The 23,141-nt window shown below is 42.7% G+C and overlaps 1 long non-coding RNA gene and 1 pseudogene across 1 annotated transcript; both read left to right on the forward strand.

Annotated features, from left to right (window-relative positions):
* Positions 1–3,312: 3,312 nt before the first annotated feature.
* LOC139572501 (uncharacterized) lies at positions 3,313–6,216 on the forward strand. The gene is made up of 4 exons (XR_011674435.1): positions 3,313–3,408; positions 3,783–3,903; positions 5,654–5,770; positions 5,928–6,216. It is a non-coding gene; the product is annotated as an uncharacterized lncRNA (long non-coding RNA).
* Positions 6,217–13,531: 7,315 nt separating this feature from the next.
* Positions 13,532–21,639, forward strand: LOC139574005 (GPN-loop GTPase 2-like; annotated as a pseudogene).
* Positions 21,640–23,141: the final 1,502 nt, after the last annotated feature.

Consider the following 23,141-nt stretch of genomic DNA (forward strand, 5'->3'; position numbering starts at 1 on the left):
TCTACAACACAATGCACTCATCTACACATCCCTCTCACTCTCTACAACATACCACATACATCCAGCCATCCCCTATCCTCACTATTTCCTTAAGATGTTTTCATCCACTCATCATCCTGTTTCCTTTCCAGCAGAGCCAACCTCCCACAGCAACATGCCTCTCTCCAGTTGTAAACAGCAATCACGGCCTGAGCTCCACAGCAATCACTGCCTGAGCTCCACAGTGGATCTTAGTAACATACCGTTACAGCAAAAACAAGAGTCAGAGCATATACTGTAACTCTCATCCAGGGCATTTCAGGAATGGCCACAGGAATTGGTCAACCCCTGAGGACTCTACCCCGATGAGGGCCAACACACGTGCCGTGCCTCTCCCCAAAACAGAACAGATCATTGTATTACAGGAACACAGGGACTCCATCCGTCTTCAGCCCCACTGAGAGCTGAGGCAGGTGGGGATGATGACAAAACATGAACAGAACAGTTGTGAGTCAAGCGTAGATTGAGTTAATTGAATGAAAACATGCAATATGTATGTACAGTCATACATCGACTGTTAGATGTACAGTATCATAAATACTCAAATCAAATGTTATTTGTCACATGCGCCAAATACAACAGGTGTAGTTAGACCTTACTGTCAAATGCTTACTTACAAGCCCTTAACCAACAATGTTTAAGAGTTAAGAAAATATTTACAAAATAAACTAAAGTAAAAAATGCAATAAAAAGTAACACAATAAAGTAACAATAACGAGTCTTTATACAGGGGGTAACAGTACCGAGTCAATGTGAAGGGGTACAGATTAGTCGAGGTAATTTGTACATGCAGGTAGGGGTAAAGTGACTATGTAATAGTCTGGGTGGCCGTTTGATTACTGTATGTGTTGCAGAGTTATATATCACTTATGGAATTGGCTGCCATGGTGACGAAGCTGAAGATAAAGCTCCAAGAGCCAGCGAAGAGAAGAGACTTTATAAAAAACACTTGTCTTCAGGGGGTGCGTCACAAGAGAGGTTCGGTTCGCGATTTAGTTACACATTTCCGCCTAATCACATAAGCAGTCAGGGGTGAGCAGCTGTCAATGTTTGTATCATAGTACTTTGAGGATTCATGTTTACAAAGATTTCACTCTCCATTTACATAACTCAGGAGACAGCAAAGAGGAAACTAGAGTGGAGGACTAGGGGTGTATAAGGGGGAGAAGATGGAGAAAGATTGAGAGGTGTGTGCGTGTGTGCGTGTGTCCGTATGAATGAATGCGTGGGTCTGCATATGTATACATGTGCATTTGTTTGTACGGTGTGTGTTCCAACTGAAAACAGGGATTGTTCATGAGTGAATGACTCTCCAAGTGCACTTGGGGAGTAGGCTAAGCGGACTAATGCTTGCACAATAGGGCTTTGGCCCAAAACTGAAACAATAAACACAGAATCGAGTGAAATGGTGGGGATTGTGAAACTGAGCATTGAGGACTTAGCTCCCATGAGGTGCTGCCGATCACTAAGCCATCTAAATTATCATAGAGATGTCCCACTTAATCGATCAACTTAACATTTACGTGGAAAATGCAATGTCATTACCACAGGGAACAAATACTTATGCAATCATGCTACAAGTAAAATTAGTCTGCCTTGAAGCCCCCATACCCATCAAGTTCTGAAGGTTGAGAGCACCTCTTTACAAAAGGACAACAGTGGCACCATGTGGCAGCAGTGGTAAGTGCATGATTATCTTCTTCTTTGGGGTTTATTGGCAGAATACAACCCCAAAAAGTGTATTGTCATCACCTACTGTGCAGGATGAAAACATAAGAGCCCCCAAAAACTGGAGCATTGTGGGTAAAATTGTATCTTCATACAAACTACCAAAATACACTAAACAAATAAAAACATTTTTCTTCTGTTAAAATGTTTTAAAAACTCAGATCCCTACTCAGGCTCAGGAGCCTTGGAGGGTGGGACATCTTCCGATGCCAGTATACTTTGTAGATCTTCCGGTGAAAACTCTTGCAGGCCCAGAAACTTTTCTCACCAATTTATTTATTTATTTGTCACTTGTGCCGTATAGTTTACAACTGTGGCAATGAACGCCACAAAATCCCCCCCAAAATTCCATCCTGTTCTCTTGACTGGCAACAGACATTCTCAATGGGCTGTGGGGCCTCCACTACCTTATCTTCTAATACAGTATCACTCCTTTAAATTGCCTCCACATAGGAGATGGAGATCCTGGCCTTCCACCACAATCTCCTTCACCCTTACAAGGCACTCCATGAACTCAGGATCACAGTAGCAACACTGCCCCTCTGTGTGCTGATCTTCAAAAATGTGCAACATGGCCCTTCGCCGTTTTTATATTCTAGTAGTTTGGGGACAAATGGTCTTACCTTGTGACTCGGAGGAGATGGGGGAGGGTAATGCTTTTTCAATTTCAGTCAGGAAGAAAGGTTTAGTATTTTTGTATTTAGTCCAGGGGAGGGTCATGTAATTGGTAATCGATTAAATGTCATATTGCTCAGTGTTTGAGAATTAGTTGCTAATTATATCTCGATGTGTGCCCGATGCTGTCCCCCTGATTCTCTGCTAGGTGCACAATATCAAGTGCGCCTAGTGTAGTCTCAATCAAATGATTCGTAGACTACACTATAGGCTATAGGCAAAGGCTATATGAATAGCGTGCTCGGAAAAAGCACAGGCCAAAGTAATATTTATAAGAAAATGTACTTCCTTCATGAGTTTTTGCGCTGCTGGGATGGTGTATATAAAATTGGGCCACAATGTATTAAGTGGGGATTTTTGCATGTTTCCACCAAACTGCAGATACAAATCAGTGCGTGATTACGTAGTGCACACAAAATTTACTTTTTTACTTAAATGTTCATGTACCGAATAAAAAATGTAACGTTCAATGTCTTTCCATCGCATAGTTTTGTCACAAAAATGTTGCGTTAAATAGCAAATGCGCCTACTCGGGTCTTGGCACAAGCCAACAGTTTGCAGATACAGTATGGGTAGGCTAGTCTACATGATGAGATTAGAGCGAGAATGTTTTGATTTGTTAAAACGGCAGTCAAGCATCGAATAAGAATAAGACCCTCAACATTTATTGGAGCGGAGCATCAAGCTAATACCATGTACTTTCACTAGCCTGTGAAATTCACCATAATTTATTTAATCTGTATCCTAATTTAAATTTCATGGTTTTGAACCGTAGTGGGAGAACCACACACCATGTCCTTGCGTGACTCCCAAGATTAATTCAATATCAATATTTGCGCATAAAGGCGTTTCCACCGCCTTTATGAAATTGTACCGAAACTTCCTGTTTCCATCGCAGCTGTTGAGACTTTCCTGGCAAAACTGGATGGAAACGTGGTTGACTGATTTGAAATCCGAGTGAACTAGGTAGGCCCACTGTCTTAAGACATTTGAAGGAACATTTTTAACCTTTATTTAACTATGCAAGTCCAATGTAAGAACACATTCTTATGTACAATGATGGCTTAGCAAGAGGTAAAAGGCCTCCTACAGGGACGGGGCTGAGATTCAAAATTTAGGACGAAACACACATCAAGACGAGACAACACTACATTAAAAGAGACCTAAAACGACAACACATGGTAGCAACACATGACAACGTAGCATGGTTGCAACACAACATGGCAGCGGCACAAACATGGTACAGACATTGTTAGGCACAGACAACAGCACAAAGTGAAAAAAGGTAGTAATGGTGTACATAGAGAATAAATCTCGTGGGGGCCACTCTCTCCACACAGATGGGGTGACATGGACTCCGGTGACTACGTCCGCATGCGGTATGAGAAGAGGCTGAGGGGGGCTGGAGGACAGGTCTGGAGGACAAGATCAGCCAATGGGGCAACTTTGAGAAGTTCTAAGGTAGGGAAGTCCTTGTGCCAATCCACATAATAAAGCATTTATAATGGATTAGTAAAAAGTTTATTTATTAATGATTACTCCATTCATAAGAGATTTAATGTAGGTTTACTAATCATTAGTTATGTCTTTTTGCGTGGCCTTATCTAAAGTGTGGGCAATTTATACTTTATAAATGTTTTGACTGACCAGTAATCTTTCACAAAAAAAATGGAAATGCCATTGGAAGACATTCCAGCAGTACCTGATGCTCCTTAAGGTCTAAAAATAGCCTAGAGCATATCAATGGTAAAACACACAACACAGGATGTTAAAGGAACTACACTACATAACCTAAAGTATGTGGACACCCCTAGATGTTGGAACATTGCTGTGGGGACTTGCTTCCATTCAGCCATGAGCATTAGTGGGGCCGGGCACTGAAGTTGGGGGATTAGACCTGGCTCACAGTCGGCATTCCAATTCATCCCAAAGGTGTTCGATGAAGCTGAGGTCAGGGCTCTGTGCAGGTCAGTCAAGTTCTTCCACACCAATCTTGACAAACCATTTCTGTATGGACCTTGCTTTGTGCATAGGGGCATTGTAATGATGAAACAGGAAAGGGCCTTCCCCAAACTGTTGCCACAAAGTTGGAAGCACAAAATTGTCTAGAATGTCATAGTATGCTGTAGCGTTAATATTTCCTTTCACTGGAAGTAAGTGGCCTGAACCATGAAAAACAGACCCAGACTATTATTCCTCTTCCTCCAAACTTTACAGTTGGCACTATGCATTGGGGCAGATGGTGAAGTGTGATTCATCACTCCAGAGAACGAGTTTCCACTGCTCCAGAGTCCAATGTCGGCGAGCTTTACACCACTCCAGCCGACGCTTGTCATTGCGCATGGTGATCTTAGGCTTGTGTGCGGCTGCTCTGCCATGGAAACCCATTTCATTAAGCTTCCGACGAGCAGTTCTTGTGCTGACGTTGCTTCCAGAGGCAGTTTGGATCTCAGTAGTGAGTGTTGCAACTGACAGATGATTTGTACGTGCTTCAGCACTCGGCGGTCCCGTTCTGTGAGCTTGTGTGGCCTACCACTTCGCGACTGAGACGTTGTTGCTCCTAGATGTTTTGACTTCTAAATAACAGCACTTACAGTTAAAAGGGCAGCTCTAGCAGAGCAGAAAATTGACAAACTCACTTTCTGGGCAAACCAAGATTAGACTGCTCTAAGGAGTGACTGCAATCCATACTTTGGTTTTGGTAGAAAAGTCACTGCCGAGAAAAGCTTATGTTTGCATTTTCGGCCTGAAAACATTTTTACTCAGCATGTGTAACTCAGTGTGTCTGAAGCATACGCGAAATTGCCAAGGGGGATTGGGGGGAATATGTCCAATATTCAGGGGGGAGGGGGCTTTCCACTTATACTGTGTTTTGAAAATACCCCTCCATATACTCATTGAGACATAAGTCATGTCAAACTGTGTAGAATTGCAGGAGATGAGTTTTAAATGTAAAAAAAATTATCTGCTCATTGTTTAACCATTATGTTCCAGGGGCCATTTTGAGACCTTAAGGCGCATCAGGTACTGCTGGAATGTCTACCAATGGCATTTGCTGGAATGTCTACCCATTTACCTATTGCTCTGTTCTCATTTAGTGTGCAGAATGTAACTGGCGTGGTCTGAATTCCTCATGAAAGCAGGAATGGCTTTTTCCACAGTCTGGTACTAGGACTAGTACTGATCTTTGTATGTTGTTGTCGTTGTCTAGGGCGTTGGTCGCCGGGTGATGGAGAAGCAGGGCTGGAAGGAGGGAAAGGGCCTGGGTCAGGATTCCAGAAGCCCTGGAGAATGAAGGACAGCATCCCAAATGCAAGAGGGGCTTTGGGTGAGTGCAACATTTACTATTACAATAATATTTAAATCTATAGCCTTTGTAACTTGGATATGTAGGGGAGTAACGAACAGTTAAGGGATATTACAAGTTATTCTTGTTGACATCCAGGCAAATAAAAACCCTGATTACAATATGCTGTTTTGTGCAGGTACCATGGAGAGAAGCTGAGCTCCTACTTGTGAAAAGGCCAAACCAGACTTGTGCATATCCACGGTGTATGATAAACCCAAAGACATTGACCAAGGAGATCCCTTATTGAGACGCCATCACAAAACGAGCATGAAGTACAGAGGCTGGCAGCCAGGTAGCAGCATTGGGCCAAAAAGATGACAACACTGTATTTACATGCTGATACAATTTTTCTTATTGCTATTATTACCTTTTTTCCCATTAGAATTCATGCTTTGTTTATATTAAAGCATTTATCATACATGGAATTTGTTTAAATTATTTTCTTGTCTCCTAAATGAATTACACATTTGTAAATTTGACCATAGTATGATTGAACCAGAAGTAATTATTTTAGCCAGTAGTAGTTGGCTAGACCTGCCTTCCGCCTGCAAGAATAAGGCCGTGACCTCAGCGATTTTCCTTCAAAATAAAGTACCGCAATGATGGTAAAATATTTTATACCAATGGTCAAAATTTGTAAACTTTTATGAGGAAATGTTGGCAGACTTAGAATTTTGTTTAACAATATGAAAGACGTAATAAGGGTAGCATTCCAGGGTTTTTCTTTTTGTACTATTTTCTACATTGTAGAATAATTGTGAAGACATCAAATCTACAAAATAACACATATGGAATCATGTAGTAACCAAAAGTGTTTAAAAAAAATCAACATGTTTTAGATTTGACAGCTTTGCACACTCTTGGCATTCTCTCAACCAGCTTCATGAGGTAGTCACCTGGAATGCATTTAAATTAACAGGTGTGTTTCTTTCCTTAATGCGTTTGAGCCAATCAGTTGTTGTGAGAAGGTATACAGAAAGCCCTATTTGGTAAAAGACCAAGTCCATATTATGGCAAGAACAGCTCAAATAAGCAAAGATAAATGACAGTCCATCATTACTTTCAGACATGGTCAGTCAATACAGAAAATTTTAAGAACTTTGGAAGTTTCTTCAAGCGCAGTCGCAAAAACCATCAAGCTCTATGATGAAACTGGCTCTCATGAGGACCGCCACAGGAAATGAAGACCCAGAGTTACCTCTGCTGCAGAGGATAAGTTCGTTAAAGTTACCAGCCTCAGAAATTGCAGCCCAAATAAATGCTTCACAGAGTTTAAGTAACAGACACATCTCAACATCAACAGTTCAAGGGAGACTGGGAGAATCAAGACTTCATGTTCAAATTGCTGCAAAAAAACACTAATAAAAGGACACCAATAAGAAGAGACTTGCTTGGGCCAAGAAACACGAGCAGTGGACATTAGACCGGTGGAAATCTGTCCTTTGGTCTGATGAGTCCAAATTTGAGATTTTTGGTTCCAACCGCCGTGTCTTTGTGAGATGCAGAGTGGGTGTATCGATGATCTCTGCATGTGTGGTTCCCACCGTGAAGCATGGAGGATGAGGTGTTAGTGCTTTGCTGATGACACTGTCAGTGATTAATTTAGAATTCAAGGCACAGTTAACCATTGTGGCTACCACAGCATTCTGCAGCGATACTCCATCCCATCTGCTTTGCGCTTAGTGGGACTATCATTTGTTTTTCAACAGGACAATGACCCAAAACACACCTCCAGGCTGTGTAAGGACTATTTGACCAAGGAGAGTGATGGAGTGCTGCATCAGATGACCTGGCCTCCACAATCACCCGACTTCAACCCAATTGAGATGGTTTGGGATGAGTTGGACCGCAGAGTGAAGGAAAAGCAGTACTCATATGTGAGAACTCCATCAAGACTGTTTGAAAAGCATTCCTCATGAAGCTGGTTGAGAGAATGTCAAGAGTGTGCAAACCTGTCAAGGCAAAGGGTGGCTACTTTGAAGAATCTGAAATATAAAATATATTTTGATTTGCTTAACACTTTTTTGGTTACTACATGAATCCATATGTGTTATTTCATAGAGTTGATGTCTTCACTATTATTCTACAATGTAGAAAATAGTAAAAATAAAGAAAAACCCTTGAAAGAGTAGGTGTGTCCAAACTATTGACTGGTACTATATATAGATATATATGCTTTTTTTTTCTCACACAAAAGTAGTGCACTGGGCCTTTACTAGTCCTGTATTAGCGGACCGATATAGCCGTCTATAGCACAGGTCAAATGTTCAGCACCCCTAGCCCCAAACATCTTCCCACGGCTATGGACGCACTTGATGTTGTGTGCCCAGCAGAGAATCAGAGATGAAGGGTGGTATCGGGCACACATCGATATATAGCCTAATAAGCAACTAATTCCAAAACACTTAAGTACTGACATTTCATCAATTACAAATTACAGTGCATTTGGAAAGTATTCAGACCCTTTGACTTTTCCACTTTGTTACTTTCAGCTTTATTCTAAAATGGATTCAATTAATTTTCTTCCTCAATCTAAACACAATACCCAGAATGACAAATTGAAAAACAGATTGAAAAAATGTATTAAAAATAATACTCATGAATTTAAACAATATATTTACAAAAAGATCAACAACTTCCACTTGGTTCTCTTTCTGATTTCAGCAAATGCCCTTGGCGAGTCACATCACATCTCAAATGTCCCAGGCTTTCAGTTCCTGAAAGACAAAATGGAATTTTAGAGAATCATGCACCATATAACATTTAACAGATTATTATCATTTCAAATCCAGAATATGTCCATAAAGATTGTCTTTCAATAAACCTTCCAATACAATTGATAAGATGACTTCATTTTATGCATCATTTAATACACAAAACGCATTCCATAAAATTTGATTGTCCTCAAACTCATGACTTCCTTGAACTCATTAGTAATAAATACTTTTAATAACTTATGTAAAAACAATAATTCATAAGGTGACTTATTTCATTCAAAATTAATAAGTTATCTTAAATTCATATGAAAGTATAGAGCTTTCATTCATTATTCAGCTCCAACTTTCTAAGTACTTTGTTTTACGTCAACTCATACAACATTCACTCTCATAGCCTTGAGACAAAATCGATTAATACTTCCTCCAAAGGGAATGCTCTGGAAAACAAACATTCATAGATATCAGAAATGCTGCCATCGGTCTGTTTTATAAATGCAGGGCATCGATGACAGAATTCATAGTTGAGGCTAATAGCCACCACAACTCCATGACATGTCAGCTATTTTTGCAGTCAGTGCATAATGTCTTCAATCTCCATTTCATATAGCTGTAAGGAGTCCATTATTCTACAACTTAATGTTATGGTTGTACCATTTGTCACTCTGTTTTTAGATGTCAATTGCTATGGCTACCCAATGTGATGATTTCACATTCACAGGTATTAGCACTACCTCAAAACACCACCAATTGAACACTGCTCCTGAGACCTTTGTCAGAACATCTGTTTGCTAATAGAGGTTACACAATTCTTGGCTAACAAAAGAAACAGTAGCCATTAATACATTATTTTAATTATTGTGAGATGTCACCTGATTGTTGTAAACATATTTAATCCCACCACTAAATCCACTTTCCATTTCTTATTGTATCCTAATCCTTTCTAGTTAGTGGCAATGGTAGGCACTTAGGTGGACTGGGAATTTCACCAGATGAATGTTTGTCATTGCATCGATGGAAATTCTGTATGTTTGTGCTCTTCTATATGCTACCACAACAAATGAAGCATCAGAAAACACATGTTTGACTAATTCAAAAGGTATATGCTACTGTAGATTTGGATCATTTGGTGTAAATCTTGTATATGTATATTTATCTGAAAATGTGATTACACTAGGCAATTCATATGTGTGCTTGCTATGTATGCTGGACAGAGTATAATGTGTAGGTAAATTGCTTTCGGTTGACTATGTTCGTAAGTCAACAAAGAGCTATTTGAAAGTTTATGCTTAAAACCAGCAAATCAAACTGTTTGGGGACAGACTTGGTTGAGACAACCGAGCACTGAAGGTGTTCCTTGGTAAAGATTGCCACTGTCTTGCTGAAAAGGTTTATAGGTTAGGTTAACATCAGTGTTCAAAACACGTCTCAGTAATGACCAACACATCTGGACTGGAGCTGTGAACACACACTTTCAATTGATACATTTTAAGCTTCTAGTGTTAACGTGCAGAAAACCCAGGCTTTTACAAGAGCAGAAATCAGTGAAGCAGATATCAGAGCACAGGTTATAATTGCGGCTAGCAACAGTAGATGGGCCAGGGTGTAGATGCACACATACAATCAGGGCACTTGAATGTGTATTAGATGGCAACAACATCATATTGTACAGCAATTTCATCAGGTAACATGAAGATTAGAATAGAGTCAGGAACAAACAGTCTGGGTAAATGCATTTATTTTAATTTTACCTTTATTTAACCAGGTAAGCTAGTTGAGAACAGATTTGTACCTTGTCAGCTCGGGGATTTGATCTTGCAACCTTTCAGTTACTAGTCCAACGCTCTAACCACTAGGCCACGCTGCCGCCCCAATAACACAATATAAACTTATGCAATTCGTTCCAGTCACTGGCAGCGGAGAACTGAAAGGAAAGGCAGCCAAAGCAGGTGTTGGCTTTGGGCATGACCAGTGAGATATACCTGCTGGAGCGCATGGGTGTTGTTATCGTGACCAGTGAGCTGAGATAAGGCGGAGCTTTACCTAGCATAGACTTATAGATGACCTGGAGCCAGTGGGTCTGGCGATGAATATGTAGCGAGGGCCAGCCGACTAGAGCATACAGGTCGCAGTGGTGGGTGGTATAAGGGGCTTTGGTAACAAAACGGATGGCACTGTGATAGACTGCATCCAGTTTGCTGAGTAGAGTATTGGAAGCTATTTTGTAGATGACATCGCCAAAGTCGAGGATGCTGGGCATCCTGGTGGTTGGCGGAGTGGCGTGGAGGGGGGGGGGGAAGTTAAAAGCATTGGAAGTTAAGACCAGGTTTAGCCATTGTTCTCTCTTACGTCTTGGCTTCACAAGAGAAGGTCACGGTTGGTTTGTGGGGTATATTTCATTTATTTGGCGTGGGCTGCGGCCAAACAGTAGCCTGTGTAAAGTTGGGTTAAGAAACAGTCAATTCGTGAACTCAAACCTCTGTCTGGACAATTGTTCCTTTATGATCTAGTCAGGTCACAATACACTTTTTTAAGTTGCAATTAATGATACACGTACACACAAAAAACATTGACCATTTAGGCTTGAACATTTTTTTCTTACATAGTATCTTATAGAAATACGTAGTTCTTTGTATGATAAGTCAAAGATATCGACAATTGATTGACTAACTATTCCTTTACTTAGTATACAGGGTGGGACTTTTGTTCTGAACGATTCCGGAAACCGTGACACGGAAGTAGTTACTTATTCTTACCCGTTTCACAGCAGTGTTGTCCAGGTTTTCCAATAACCAAATTTAACGGCGGCAGGTGGCGAAGTTGGTGCTGGTTAGTACATTTACAACACTTATTTGTTCTTATGTCTTTTGAGTAGCATTTTGCTAGCTATTTTAGCTTATTGTCTTGATACTTTTACTACGCTGCTAATTAGCAAGCTAGCTGCAATATGAATAGCTAGCTAGCGCATCATCACTTCGCATGACATTGCATTGAATGCTATTCTAACCAGTGTTGTAAAGTACTTTAGTAACAACTTTAAAGTACTACTTATAGTTTTGGCTGATATCGGTACTTTTTAGATTTGACACTTTACTTCTACATTCCTAAAGAAAAAAAAATACATGAAAAACAATGTGCTACCTGGTTGTTTACTAAAAGGAACTTGAAATTACTTTTGATACTTAAGTATTTTAGCAATTACATTTACTTTTGAAAAGTACATTTAAATCAAATACTTTAACGTTACTACTTGAGTAAAAGTCTTGTTACTTTAGTAATTTTCTATTAAGGTAGCTTTACTTTTATTGAAGTATGACAATTGTGTACTTCTACCACTGGTGCTAACTAGCAAAATTATAAAATGTTCATATTAATTTTAAAGATGTTAGTCCGTAAAATGTTTACACGTATCTGCGCTAACCTGGCTAGTTTCCCATGGTAGGTATAATTTGTGGAACGTTCCATCAGGAATCTGTTCAAAAACTTAAATAACGTATAACAAGGATGCCAACAAACGCATACAAAGTAGCATGATCAATTTACCTAGCTGCCGAATAGGCATCAACTCACCACGTAGCTTATTATTAGTTTGTCCATAGGCTACCAGTGTGAGTACCAACATTTTTCGGAATAACATTTAACATTTAAGTCATTTAGCAGACGCTCTTATCCAGAGCGACTTACAAATTGGTGCATTCACCTTATGATATCCAGTGGAACAACCACTTTACAATAGTGCATCTAACTCTTTTAAAGGGGGGGGGGGGGGGGGGTAAGAAGGATTACTTTATCCTATCCTAGGTATTCCTTAAAGAGGTGGGGTTTCAGGTGTCTCCGGAAGGTGGTGATTGACTCCGCTGACCTGGCGTCGTGAGGGAGTTTGTTCCACCATTGGGGTGCCAGAGCAGCGAACAGTTTTGACTGGGCTGAGCGGGAACTGTACTTCCTCAGAGGTAGGGAGGCGAGCAGGCCAGAGGTGGATGAACGCAGTGCCCTTGTTTGGGTGTAGGGCCTGATCAGAGCCTGAAGGTACGGAGGTGCCGTTCCCCTCACAGCTCCGTAGGCAAGCACCATGGTCTTGTAGCGGATGCGAGCTTCAACTGGAAGCCAGTGGAGAGAGCGGAGGAGCGGGGTGACGTGAGAGAACTTGGGAAGGTTGAACACCAGACGGGCTGCGGCGTTCTGGATGAGTTGTAGGGGTTTAATGGCACAGGCAGGGAGCCCAGCCAACAGCGAGTTGCAGTAGTCCAGACGGGAGATGACAAGTGCCTGGATTAGGACCTGCGCTGCTTCCTGTGTGAGGCAGGGTCGTACTCTGCGAATGTTGTAGAGCATGAACCTACAGGAACGGGTCACCGCCTTGATGTGAGTTGAGAACGACAGGGTGTTGTCCAGGATCACGCCAAGGTTCTTAGCACTCTGGGAGGAGGACACAATGGAGTTGTCAACCGTGATGGCGAGATCATGGAACGGGCAGTCCTTCCCCGGGAGGAAGAGCAGCTCCGTCTTGCCGAGGTTCAGCTTGAGGTGGTGATCCGTCATCCACACTGATATGTCTGCCAGACATGCAGAGATGCGATTCGCCACCTGGTTATCAGAGGGGGGAAAGGAGAAGATTAATTGTGTGTCGTCTGCATAGCAATGATAGGAGAGACCATGTGAGGACATGACAGAGCCAAGTGACTTGGTGTATAGCGAGAATAGGAGAGGGCCTAGAACAGAGCCCTGGGGGACACCAGTGGTGAGAGCACGTGGTGCGGAGACAGATTCTCGCCACGCCACCTGGTAGGAGCGACCTGTCAGGTAGGACGCAATCCAAGCGTGGGCCGCGCCGGAGATGCCCAGCTCGGAGAGGGTGGAGAGGAGGATCTGATGGTTCACAGTATCAAAGGCAGCCGATAGGTCTAGAAGGATGAGAGCAGAGGAGAGAGAGTTAGCTTTAGCAGTGCGGAGCGCCTCCGTGACACAGAGAAGAGCAGTCTCAGTTGAATGACTAGTCTTGAAACCTGACTGATTTGGATCAAGAAGGTCATTCTGAGAGAGATAGCAGGAGAGCTGGCCAAGGACTGCACGTTCAAGAGTTTTGGAGAGAAAAGAAAGAAGGGATACTATATAAGAAGGAATAAACGTGGTGTGTGAAAAACTCAACGAAATTGCCAGCTCCCTACCTGGTATTTCATGCTGCCGCTATACAACTTTGTGTTGTTTGTTGGCAACCTTGTTATTTACGAAGTTGTTGGAACATTCCACATATTATATCCACTCGGTCGGAGTCCCAAGGAGTGCAGGTTTTGGTTTATGCCGTAACACTACACAGCCGATACAAATCCTGATGATTGGTTGATATTTTTTTCAACGCCTGATGATTATTAGAATCAGTTGAGTAGTGTTATGGCAAAAACCAAAACGTGCACTCCTTGGGGTCCTGAGGACCGAGTTTGGGAAACGCTGCGCTAGGCCCATAATGGCTGATGAACGCTCAACTCCGTTCTCTTTAATCGAGGCGGATGTTGTTGTTGCTAGCAAAAGTTATCAAAACTCAACTCCGCCTCAATATAAGAGAACGGAATTGAGCAGCGTTCCTCAGTTAGCCCAATAATAGACTATTTAACGCACCGACAGCGTCATTGCGCAAAATAGTATGCAGCATCATCTGGATATGTATGCAACAAAAGTTCAACATTCAGCTTCTGCTACCATTTGTCAAGCCGTCTACGCAAACAGTTTGACGCATACATTCGACAAATCCAATTTACACCGAACGCACTGCGACTGCCTCTGCAACGCAATGCTGCAAGGCAAACGCAGTGTTTAATTGGGAATCAATGTAATTCTGGTGTACCAAAATGCAATGGCGTTGTCGGTGTTTTCGCAGCGTAACCCTATAAAGGTGCGTAGTAATTTAACCTTACATTTTTTTTTAAATAATTTCTTGCTGATATGAAAGATGCATACCTTTTTATGTTTCCAAAACCGTACTGTAAATGATGCATGTTAACGTTCAGAACGAGTGTCGGGGCACCTAACAAAACTTCCCCGGGCAGAAGATACTATCATTAATAGGTGCTAAATGTAGTTAGCTTCTATGAATGGGCTAACCTGAGGCAAGGACCATATGTGGTGGTTAGTGGCTCGGGACAGGGGTCAGTGATGGGCATGTACCATTTGTTTTCTCCTCAGATGGGAACCTAACAAGTCAGAGCTTTGGAGAAGTAATCATGGCCACCAAGCCCCCGCAGCCTCCATCCTTACGCTTTGGCCAGGTGGTCATTGGACCTCCTGGCTCAGGTAAAACCACATACTGCTGGGGGATGCAGGAGTTCTTGAGTCACTTGGGACGGAAGGTAGTTGTGGTGAACATGGACCCTGCAAATGAAGGGCTCCCATACCCCTGTGCCATGGATATTTCAGAGCTGGTCACCTTAGATGGAGGGTTTGAAGCTGGGGCCCAATGGTGGACTCCTGTACTGCATGGAGTACCTGGAGGCCAATCTGGACTGTCTGGAATCCAAGTTAGAGGAACATAGTGACTGTTACTTCATGTTTGACTGTCCTGGTCAGGTGGAGCTGTACACCCACCAGAACTCAGTGAAAAAAATATTTTCTCAGCTGGCCAAGTGGAACTTCAGGGTGAGATGCTTCAGGATTCTAAAATGTTTGTGCCCTTTGGTGCTGGAATGTTGTGATTCCTAGTATGAATGTATGAATGATTCCCCAAAATAAACACTGTGTAGTATGTCAATCCACGCAAGACACATTCAGTATAATTTAGCCTAATTTAAGAAATGTATTGTTTGCTGTATTGATGGTGAATTTGGGGCTTTGACAAGTAGGCCTAGCTATTTGTATTGATGTTTTATGGGCTTGTGCTTTATTAGTGTTGAGTCATAGGGCCTAGAGGTTGTGCTCATATCACTGAGTTAGTTCTAATAACCTGAGCAGCGGTGCACCAGTCAATGGCCTGTGACGTTAACGGGCAAAATCGGTGAGGGAGGAGCGCCCTTCTCAAATCGAACAGCATGGTTCATTGTTCAGAAATGCATCTCTTTCCATAAAATATATGTTTTAATTTTCAAACTAGTTTTCATTGGGAAGGCAGATAAAGCGTTTTTATTAAAAGCAATCACTTTTGCTTTTAATAAAAGTAGAAGCCAACCCGGCTCACCTCCAAGGGGGCAACCCGTTTCAAAAACAAATGTCATCATATTTCACCCGGTGCAAACCCGCCCCACCGGGATACCCTGGGCCAGATAATTGAATCCCTGCACTGTCTCACTAACACTCCCTCTTTAAACACTCTCAGCTGACTGCAGTGCACCTTGTGGACTCTCATTACTGCGCTGACCCAGCTAAGTTCATCTCGGTGTTGTGCACCTCCCTGTCCACCATGCTGCACGTGGAGCTACCCCACGTCAACATCCTCTCCAAGATGGACCTCATCGAGCAGTACGGCAAACTGGGTGAGATGCTAACCATGTGTATGTGACCAATAACATTTGATTTGATAAGACGTCCTGAGTGATGATGAATATGGGCTTTGTATGGCTATATTCCCTCAGTTTCCCTCAGAAGTGTTTGATTTGACAGTTTGTCTTTAGCTGGGGGATTTGTTTCATTTTTGCACTTTGTCTCTGGGATAGCCTTCAACCTGGACTTCTACACAGATGTTATGGACCTGACATAACTGCTGGATCACTTGGCTGCTGACCCTTTAAGAAGTTCCTCAAACTAAATGAGAAACTCGCAGGGGTCATACAAGACTACGGCCTTGTCTCTTTTGTGCCTCTCAATGTGCAGGTGAGACTTTGCTGCTACCTTTTAGAAGTTCACTGGTTCTTTGGCATCTGCTGGTTCTGGGTCATATTTATTATGGGACATAAAGTTCAGTACCTCTCTGTTTCAGATATTTTTATTCCACTTCTTGCCTACTAGTGAACACAACCTTGATAACACTTTGTCTAAACTCAATAAATACTGGTCCATTTTAGAAGGTGAGGTAAGGGTAAAACACTGTAGTCTCAACCTGGAGGATGAAGCTTGCGTTTACATTTTTTGCCACTTAACCACTGACATCCTGCACTTTGCTCTATCTCCAGGACAGGGAGAGTATGACGCAGGTCCTGCGGACAGTGGACAAAGCCAACGGCTACAGCTTCGGAGACCTGGAGGAGAGGAACCTGGCATGCAATGATGTCAGCCGCTGTGGGAGCAGACTTTCAGTTCACCTTGTATCCTTTACTCACAGCTGCTATATTGATTTATGTATTTGTTATTAACCAGTCTATTTCACATGCTCAACCTATGAAACAAAGCAATTTTAAATGTAAAAGGTTTTAAAGGTCCAGTTCAGTCCAAAACAAAATGTTCCTATGTGTTATTTATATTATATATATATATATATATATATATATACATACATACATACATACATACATACATACATACATACATACATACATACATACATACATACAGTACCAGTCAAAAGTTTGGACACCTACTCATTCAAGGGTTTTCCTTTATTTTTACTATTTTCTGCATTGTAGAATATTAGTGAAGACTTAAACGATGAAATGACACACATGGAATCATGTAGTAACCAAAAAAGTGTTAAACAAATCAAAATATATTTTAGATTTGAGATTCGTCAAAGTAGCCACCCTTTGCCTTGATGACAGCTTTGCACACTCTTGGCATTCCCTCAACCAGCTTCACCTGGAATTTTTTCCCAACGGTTTTGAAGGAGTTCCACATATGCTGAGCACTATACTCTCCAAATCAAATGTTATTTGTCACATGCGCCGAATACAACAGGTGTTGTGAAATGCTTACTTACAAGCCCTTAACCAACAATGCAGTTTTAAGAAAAGAAAAGTGTTAAGTAAACAATAGATAAGTAAAAGTAACAAATAATTAGAGGGCAGGAGTAAAATAACAATAGCAAGGCTATATACAGGGGGTACCGGTACAGAGTCAATGTGCGGGGGCACCGGTTAGTCGAGGTAATATGTACATGTAGGTGGAGTTAAAATGAGGACGTAAGGATGATAAACATAGAGTAAGAGCAGTGTAAAAGAGGGGGGTGGGGGGGGGCAATGCAAATAGTCTGGGTAGCCATTTGATTAGCTGTTCAGGGGTCTTGTGGCTTAGGAGTAGAACCTGTCTTTTGGACCTAGACTTGGTGCTCCGGTACCGCTTGCCGTGCGTTAGCAGAGAGAACAGCCTATGACTAGGGTGGCTGGAGTCTTTGACAATTTTTAGGGCCTTCCTCTGACACTGCCTGCTATAGAGGTCCTGGATGGCAGGATGCTTGGCCCCAGTGATGTACTGGGCTGTATGCACTACCCTCTGTAGTGCCTTGCGGTCAGAGGCCGAGCAGTTGCCATACCAGGCAGTGATGCTCTCACTGGTGCAGTTGTATAGCTTTTTGAGGATCTGAGGACCCATGCCAAGTCTTTTCAGTCTCCTGAGGGGGAATAGGCTTTGTCGTGCCCTCTTTATGACTGTCTTGGTGTGTTTGGACCATAATAGTTTTTTGGTGATGTGGACGCCAAGGAACTTGAAGCTCTCAACCTGCTCCACTACAGCCCTGTCGCTGAGAATCGGGGCGTGCTCGGTCCTCCTTTTCCTGTAGTCCAAAATCATCTCCTTTTGTCCTGATCACATTGAGGGAGAGGTTGTTGTCCTGGCACCACACGGCCAGGTCTCAGCCTATAGGGAAGAGGTCAGTCTCATCGTTGTCGTTGATCAGGCCTCCCATTGTTGTGTCATCAGCAAACTTAATGATGGTGTTAGAGTCATGCCTGGCCATGCAGTCATGAGCGAACAGGGAGTACAGGAGGGGGCTGAGCACGCACCACTGAGGGGCCCACATGTTGAGGATCAGCGGGGCGGATGTGTTGTTACCTACCCTTACCATCTTGGTGCGGCCCGTCGGGAAGTCCAGGATTCAATTGCAGAGGGAGGTGTTTAGTCCCAGGGTCCTTAGCTTGGTGATGAGCTTTGGTGTTGAACGCTGAGCTGTAGTCAATGAAGAGCATTCTCACATAGGTGTTCCTTTTGTCCAGGTGGGAAAGGGCAGTGTGGAGTGCATTAGAGATTGCATCATCTGTGGATCTGTTGGGGCGGTATGCAAATTGGAGTGGGTCTAGGGTTTCTGGGGATAATGGTTTTGAAGTGAGCCATGACCAGCCTTTCAAAGCACTTCATGGCTACAGATGTGAGTGCTACGGGTCAGTAGTCATTTAGGCAGGTTACCTTAGTCCCTGTGCCCAAGAACACTAAGGTGGTCTTCTTGAAACATGTTGGTATTACAGACTCAATCAGGCACAGGTTGAAAATGTTTGTGAAGACACTTGCCAGTTGGTCAGCGCATGCACGGATTACCGTTCTGGTAATCCATCTGGCCCAGCGGCCTTGTGAATGTTGACCTGTTTAAAGGTCTTACTCACATTGGCTGCGAAGTGCGTGGTCACACAGTTGTCCGGAACAGCTGATTCTGTCTTACGTTTCAGTGTTACTTGCCTCGAAGCGAGCATAGAAGTAATTTAGCTCATCTGATATGGTCGTGTCACTGGGCAGCTCGCGACTGTGCTTCCCTTTGTAGTCTGTAATAGTTTGCAAGCCCTGTACGATTCAATCTTAGTCCTGTATTGATGCTTTGCCTGTTTGATGGTTCGTCGGAGGGCATAGCGGGATTTCTTATAAGCTTCCGGGTTAGTCTCCCGCTCCTTGAAAGCGGCAGCTCTACTCATTAGCTCAGTGTGGATGTTGCCTGTAATCCATGGCTTCTGGTTGGGGTATGTACGTACAGTCACTGTGGGGACAATGTCATCGATGCACTTATTGATGAAGCCAGTGACTGATGTGGTGTACTCCTCAATGCCATCGGAAGAATCCCAGAACATATTCCAGTCTTCTACCAAAACAGTCCTGTAGGTAATTATCTGCTTCATCTGACCACTTTTTTATTGACCGAGTCACTGGTGCATCCTGCTTTTATTTTTTGCTTGTAAGCAGGAATCAGGAGGATATAATTATGGTCAGATTTGCCAAATGGCGTGCGAGGGAGAGCTTTGTATGCGTCTCTGTGTGGAGTAAAGGTTGTCTAGTGCCCCCCCCCCCCTCTCTCTGGTTGCACATTAACATGCTGGTAGAAATGAGGTAAAACGGATTTAAGTGTCCCTGCATTAAAGTCCCAGGCCAGTAGGAGCTCCGCCTCTGGATGAGCGTTTTCCTGTTTGCTGAAGGCCATATACAGCTCATTGAGTGCGGTCTTAGTGCCAGCATCGGTTTGTGGTGGTATATAGACAGCTACGAAAAATATAGATGTAAACTCTCTTGGTAAATAGTGTGGTCTACGGCTTATCATGTGATACTCTACTTCAGGTGAGCAAAACCTCCAGATTTCCTTAAATTTCGTGCACCAGCTGTTGTTTACAAATGTACATAGACCGCCACCCCTTGTCTAACCAGAGGCGGCTGTTCTATCCTGCTGAAAAAGCGTAAAGTCCGCCAGCTGTATGTTATTTATATCGTCGTTCAAACCGAGTTTTTAATGTCCCATTGGTAGGATATACGTTCTCGTAGTTCGTCTATTTTATTATCAAGTTATTGTATGTTGGCTAATAGGACCGATGGTAGAGGCAGATTACCCAATTGCCGTCTGATCCTTCCAAGGCACCCAGACCTACGTCCCTGATATCTCTGTCTCTTTCTCCTGCGAATGACGGGGATAAGGGCCTTGTCGGGTGTCTGGAGTAAATCTGTTGCGTCCGACTTGTTAAATAGACAATCTTCAAGTACGGGGTGGGTAATCGCTGTCCTGATATCTAGAAGCTCTTTTCGGTCGTAAGAGATGGTGGCAGAAACATGATGTACAAAATAAGTTACAAATAACGTGAAAAAACACACAATAGCACAATTGGTTAGGGAACCGTAAAAAGGTAGCCATCTCCTCCGGCACCATTATCATTAATCCAAACACCGGCTTCTCGGGCATTATCACTGAAATAGACCAATAAGAGAGTTTCAAACCTCTCTGCCAATAACAGCTAGTTTTCCGTTTTCCCCTCCCCACTTAGACCACTCCCAGACAGTCCTCGCAAAATTCTTGCTTGAGAAATTGATCTTTGCTGAGAATAAAATTTTGTTTTTATTTAAAAATTGTAAAAAGGAACGATCTCAGTAGGGTACTTAATAGTTACCCAGAAAGGATTTGATATTGTGATACTAACTGTTGCATTTGGACCTTTTTTTTTAAGCAGTCTCAGCAAGTGATGACAATTATTTGAGTTTGAATAGTGTGTTCTGTTCTTAACAGATCTGTCTGTAGAGTGCTGCTTACCATAGATGACTGGTCTACACGCCTAAGGATTTCACTGTTGGTCTACACTTGTTGTTTACGGTGCATGTGACAAATATAATTTTGATTCGATTTTCTTAAATTTTACCCCTAGATCTCTAGGAGTGCAAGAGAGGTATGTTGGAGATGGTGAAAAGACTGTGGAGGAGGTGGTGATGGATCTGTAAATCACCAGACACCAATCAATGGATGCTGCTGACCTCCATGTTGCTTGCACTGTGCCAGCAAAGGACTGACAGTACATTTGTCCAGTGGAAGTGGTGTGTCAAACGCAGCAAATGGTATTCTTCTTTCGCTCGTTTACTGAACACGTAAATGTTCACTCTTTTAGCTTGATATGGCTGGTTCTGGTTATATAGAGGAGAGAAATGGTTAGAAGCATCAGACTGCAAAGAGAATCCAAGCCAACTGCTTCTTACCCCACAATCCAAGAATTGGATCAATCTGTGTTAAGATTTTGAATTGATATATCCTTGGCTTTTTGGCTGGGTTATAATTCCAGTGTTAGTACAGACTACAGTGTGTTGTTTAGTTGGATGCAAATGCTCATCTCTTCTGCCAGTGAAAAAGATGGACAAATCCAGGAGCTCTGGACTACAGAAAATTATTTACATTTTGTAATGAGAAATACCCTGGTGTGTGAGGGCAGTTTGGTCAGCCCTTCAGTCTGTACATTGGGTATGAATCCCTTTGCAGATCAGAAAAATCAACTGTTACGTGTTTTTTAAATTAATAAAGTTGGTCTTACATGCATGTACAACAGACATTTACAGATGTGCCCTCTTGTGTGTTTGTGTGGACCTATAGCTCTGTGTAATAGGTGCAGACCAGGAGAGGGTGAGGTGGACTATCTCAAACTGAGCATCATCTCCCTATCTACCCCAGACCTGTGACACATTTAGATAAGGAAGAGGCAGAGGGAGAATTCAGATTGGAGCTTGAGTCAGATCAGCAGCATCGGTACTGGTCCCTGGATGCAGCTGTTCCCTTCATTTCTCTCCAGAATCTATTCAGGAACCTTTTGTTCTCCAAAGGTGGCAGCTGATAGCCAACAGAAAGAAGCTCACAGGCGGATTAAAACAATAGACGTGTGCAACGTAGTAGGCAAGATTCTTAACCAGTCCTGATTTGGATGCTCGCTTTAAGGATGTAAAATGATAGAGGTTTCAAATATACACTTATAACCACCTTGGTAATTCACCTAGCTCATAGAGTAGAGCTGTTTTCAAAACATGGAATGGAGTTCTATCTCCAAAGTATTAGTCACACTGTCCTGATTTGTTGTCTGCTAACCTTTCAAAGATGTAGCTTAAATGGAATGAATGCTGCTGAACATCTAGAAAGGTAGAAGTAATCTTGACTTTCATATGCTCAGAAAACAGTTCATACCAGCAGTGTCCAGAGGCTTGTTGGCAAACCAATAAATAGATGAATGTTGATATGTTTTATCCATGGATAATTTCTTTCTTGTAAACCTTTATTCCATGTAAAAACAATACACTGTCAGGATATTGGCAGTCAAAACTAACCCTACTTAGAGTCATCAATAAGTGCATCGATGACGTTGTCACCACAGTGACCGTACGTACATACCCCATCCAGAAGCCATGGATTACAGGCAACATCCGCACTGAGCTAAAGGGTAGAGCTGCCACTTTCAAGGAGTGGGACTCTAACCCGGACTCTTATAAGAAATCCCGCTATGCCCTCCGACGAACCATCAATACAGGCAAAGCATCAATACAGGACTAAGATTGAATCGTACTACACCGGCTCTGACGCTTGTTGGATGTGGCAGGGCTTGCAAACTTTTACGGACTACAAAGGGAAGCACAGTCGTGAGCTTCCCAGTGACAAAAGCCTACCAGACGAGCTAAATAACTTCTATGCGTGCTTCGAGGCAAGCAACACTGAAGCATGTATGAGAGCATCAGCTGTTCTGGACGACTGTATGATCACACTCTCCGTAGCTGATGTAAGACCTTTCAACAGGTCAACATTCGCAAGGCCGCAGGGCCAGATAGATTACCAGGACGTGTACTCTGAGCATGCGCTGACCAACTGGCAAGTGTCTTAACTGACATTTTCAACTTGTCCCTGACCTAGTCTGTAATACCAACATGTTTAAAGCAGACCACCATGGTCCCTGTGCCCAAGAACACTAAGGTAACCTGCCTAAATGATTACCGACCCGTAGCACTCCTGTCTGTAGCAATGAAGTGCTTTGAAAGGCTGGCCATGGCTCACATCAACACCATTATCCCAGAAACCC

Source organism: Salvelinus alpinus, chromosome 4 (assembly GCF_045679555.1).
Source record: "Salvelinus alpinus chromosome 4, SLU_Salpinus.1, whole genome shotgun sequence".
NCBI classification, from domain to species: Eukaryota; Metazoa; Chordata; class Actinopteri; order Salmoniformes; family Salmonidae; genus Salvelinus; species Salvelinus alpinus.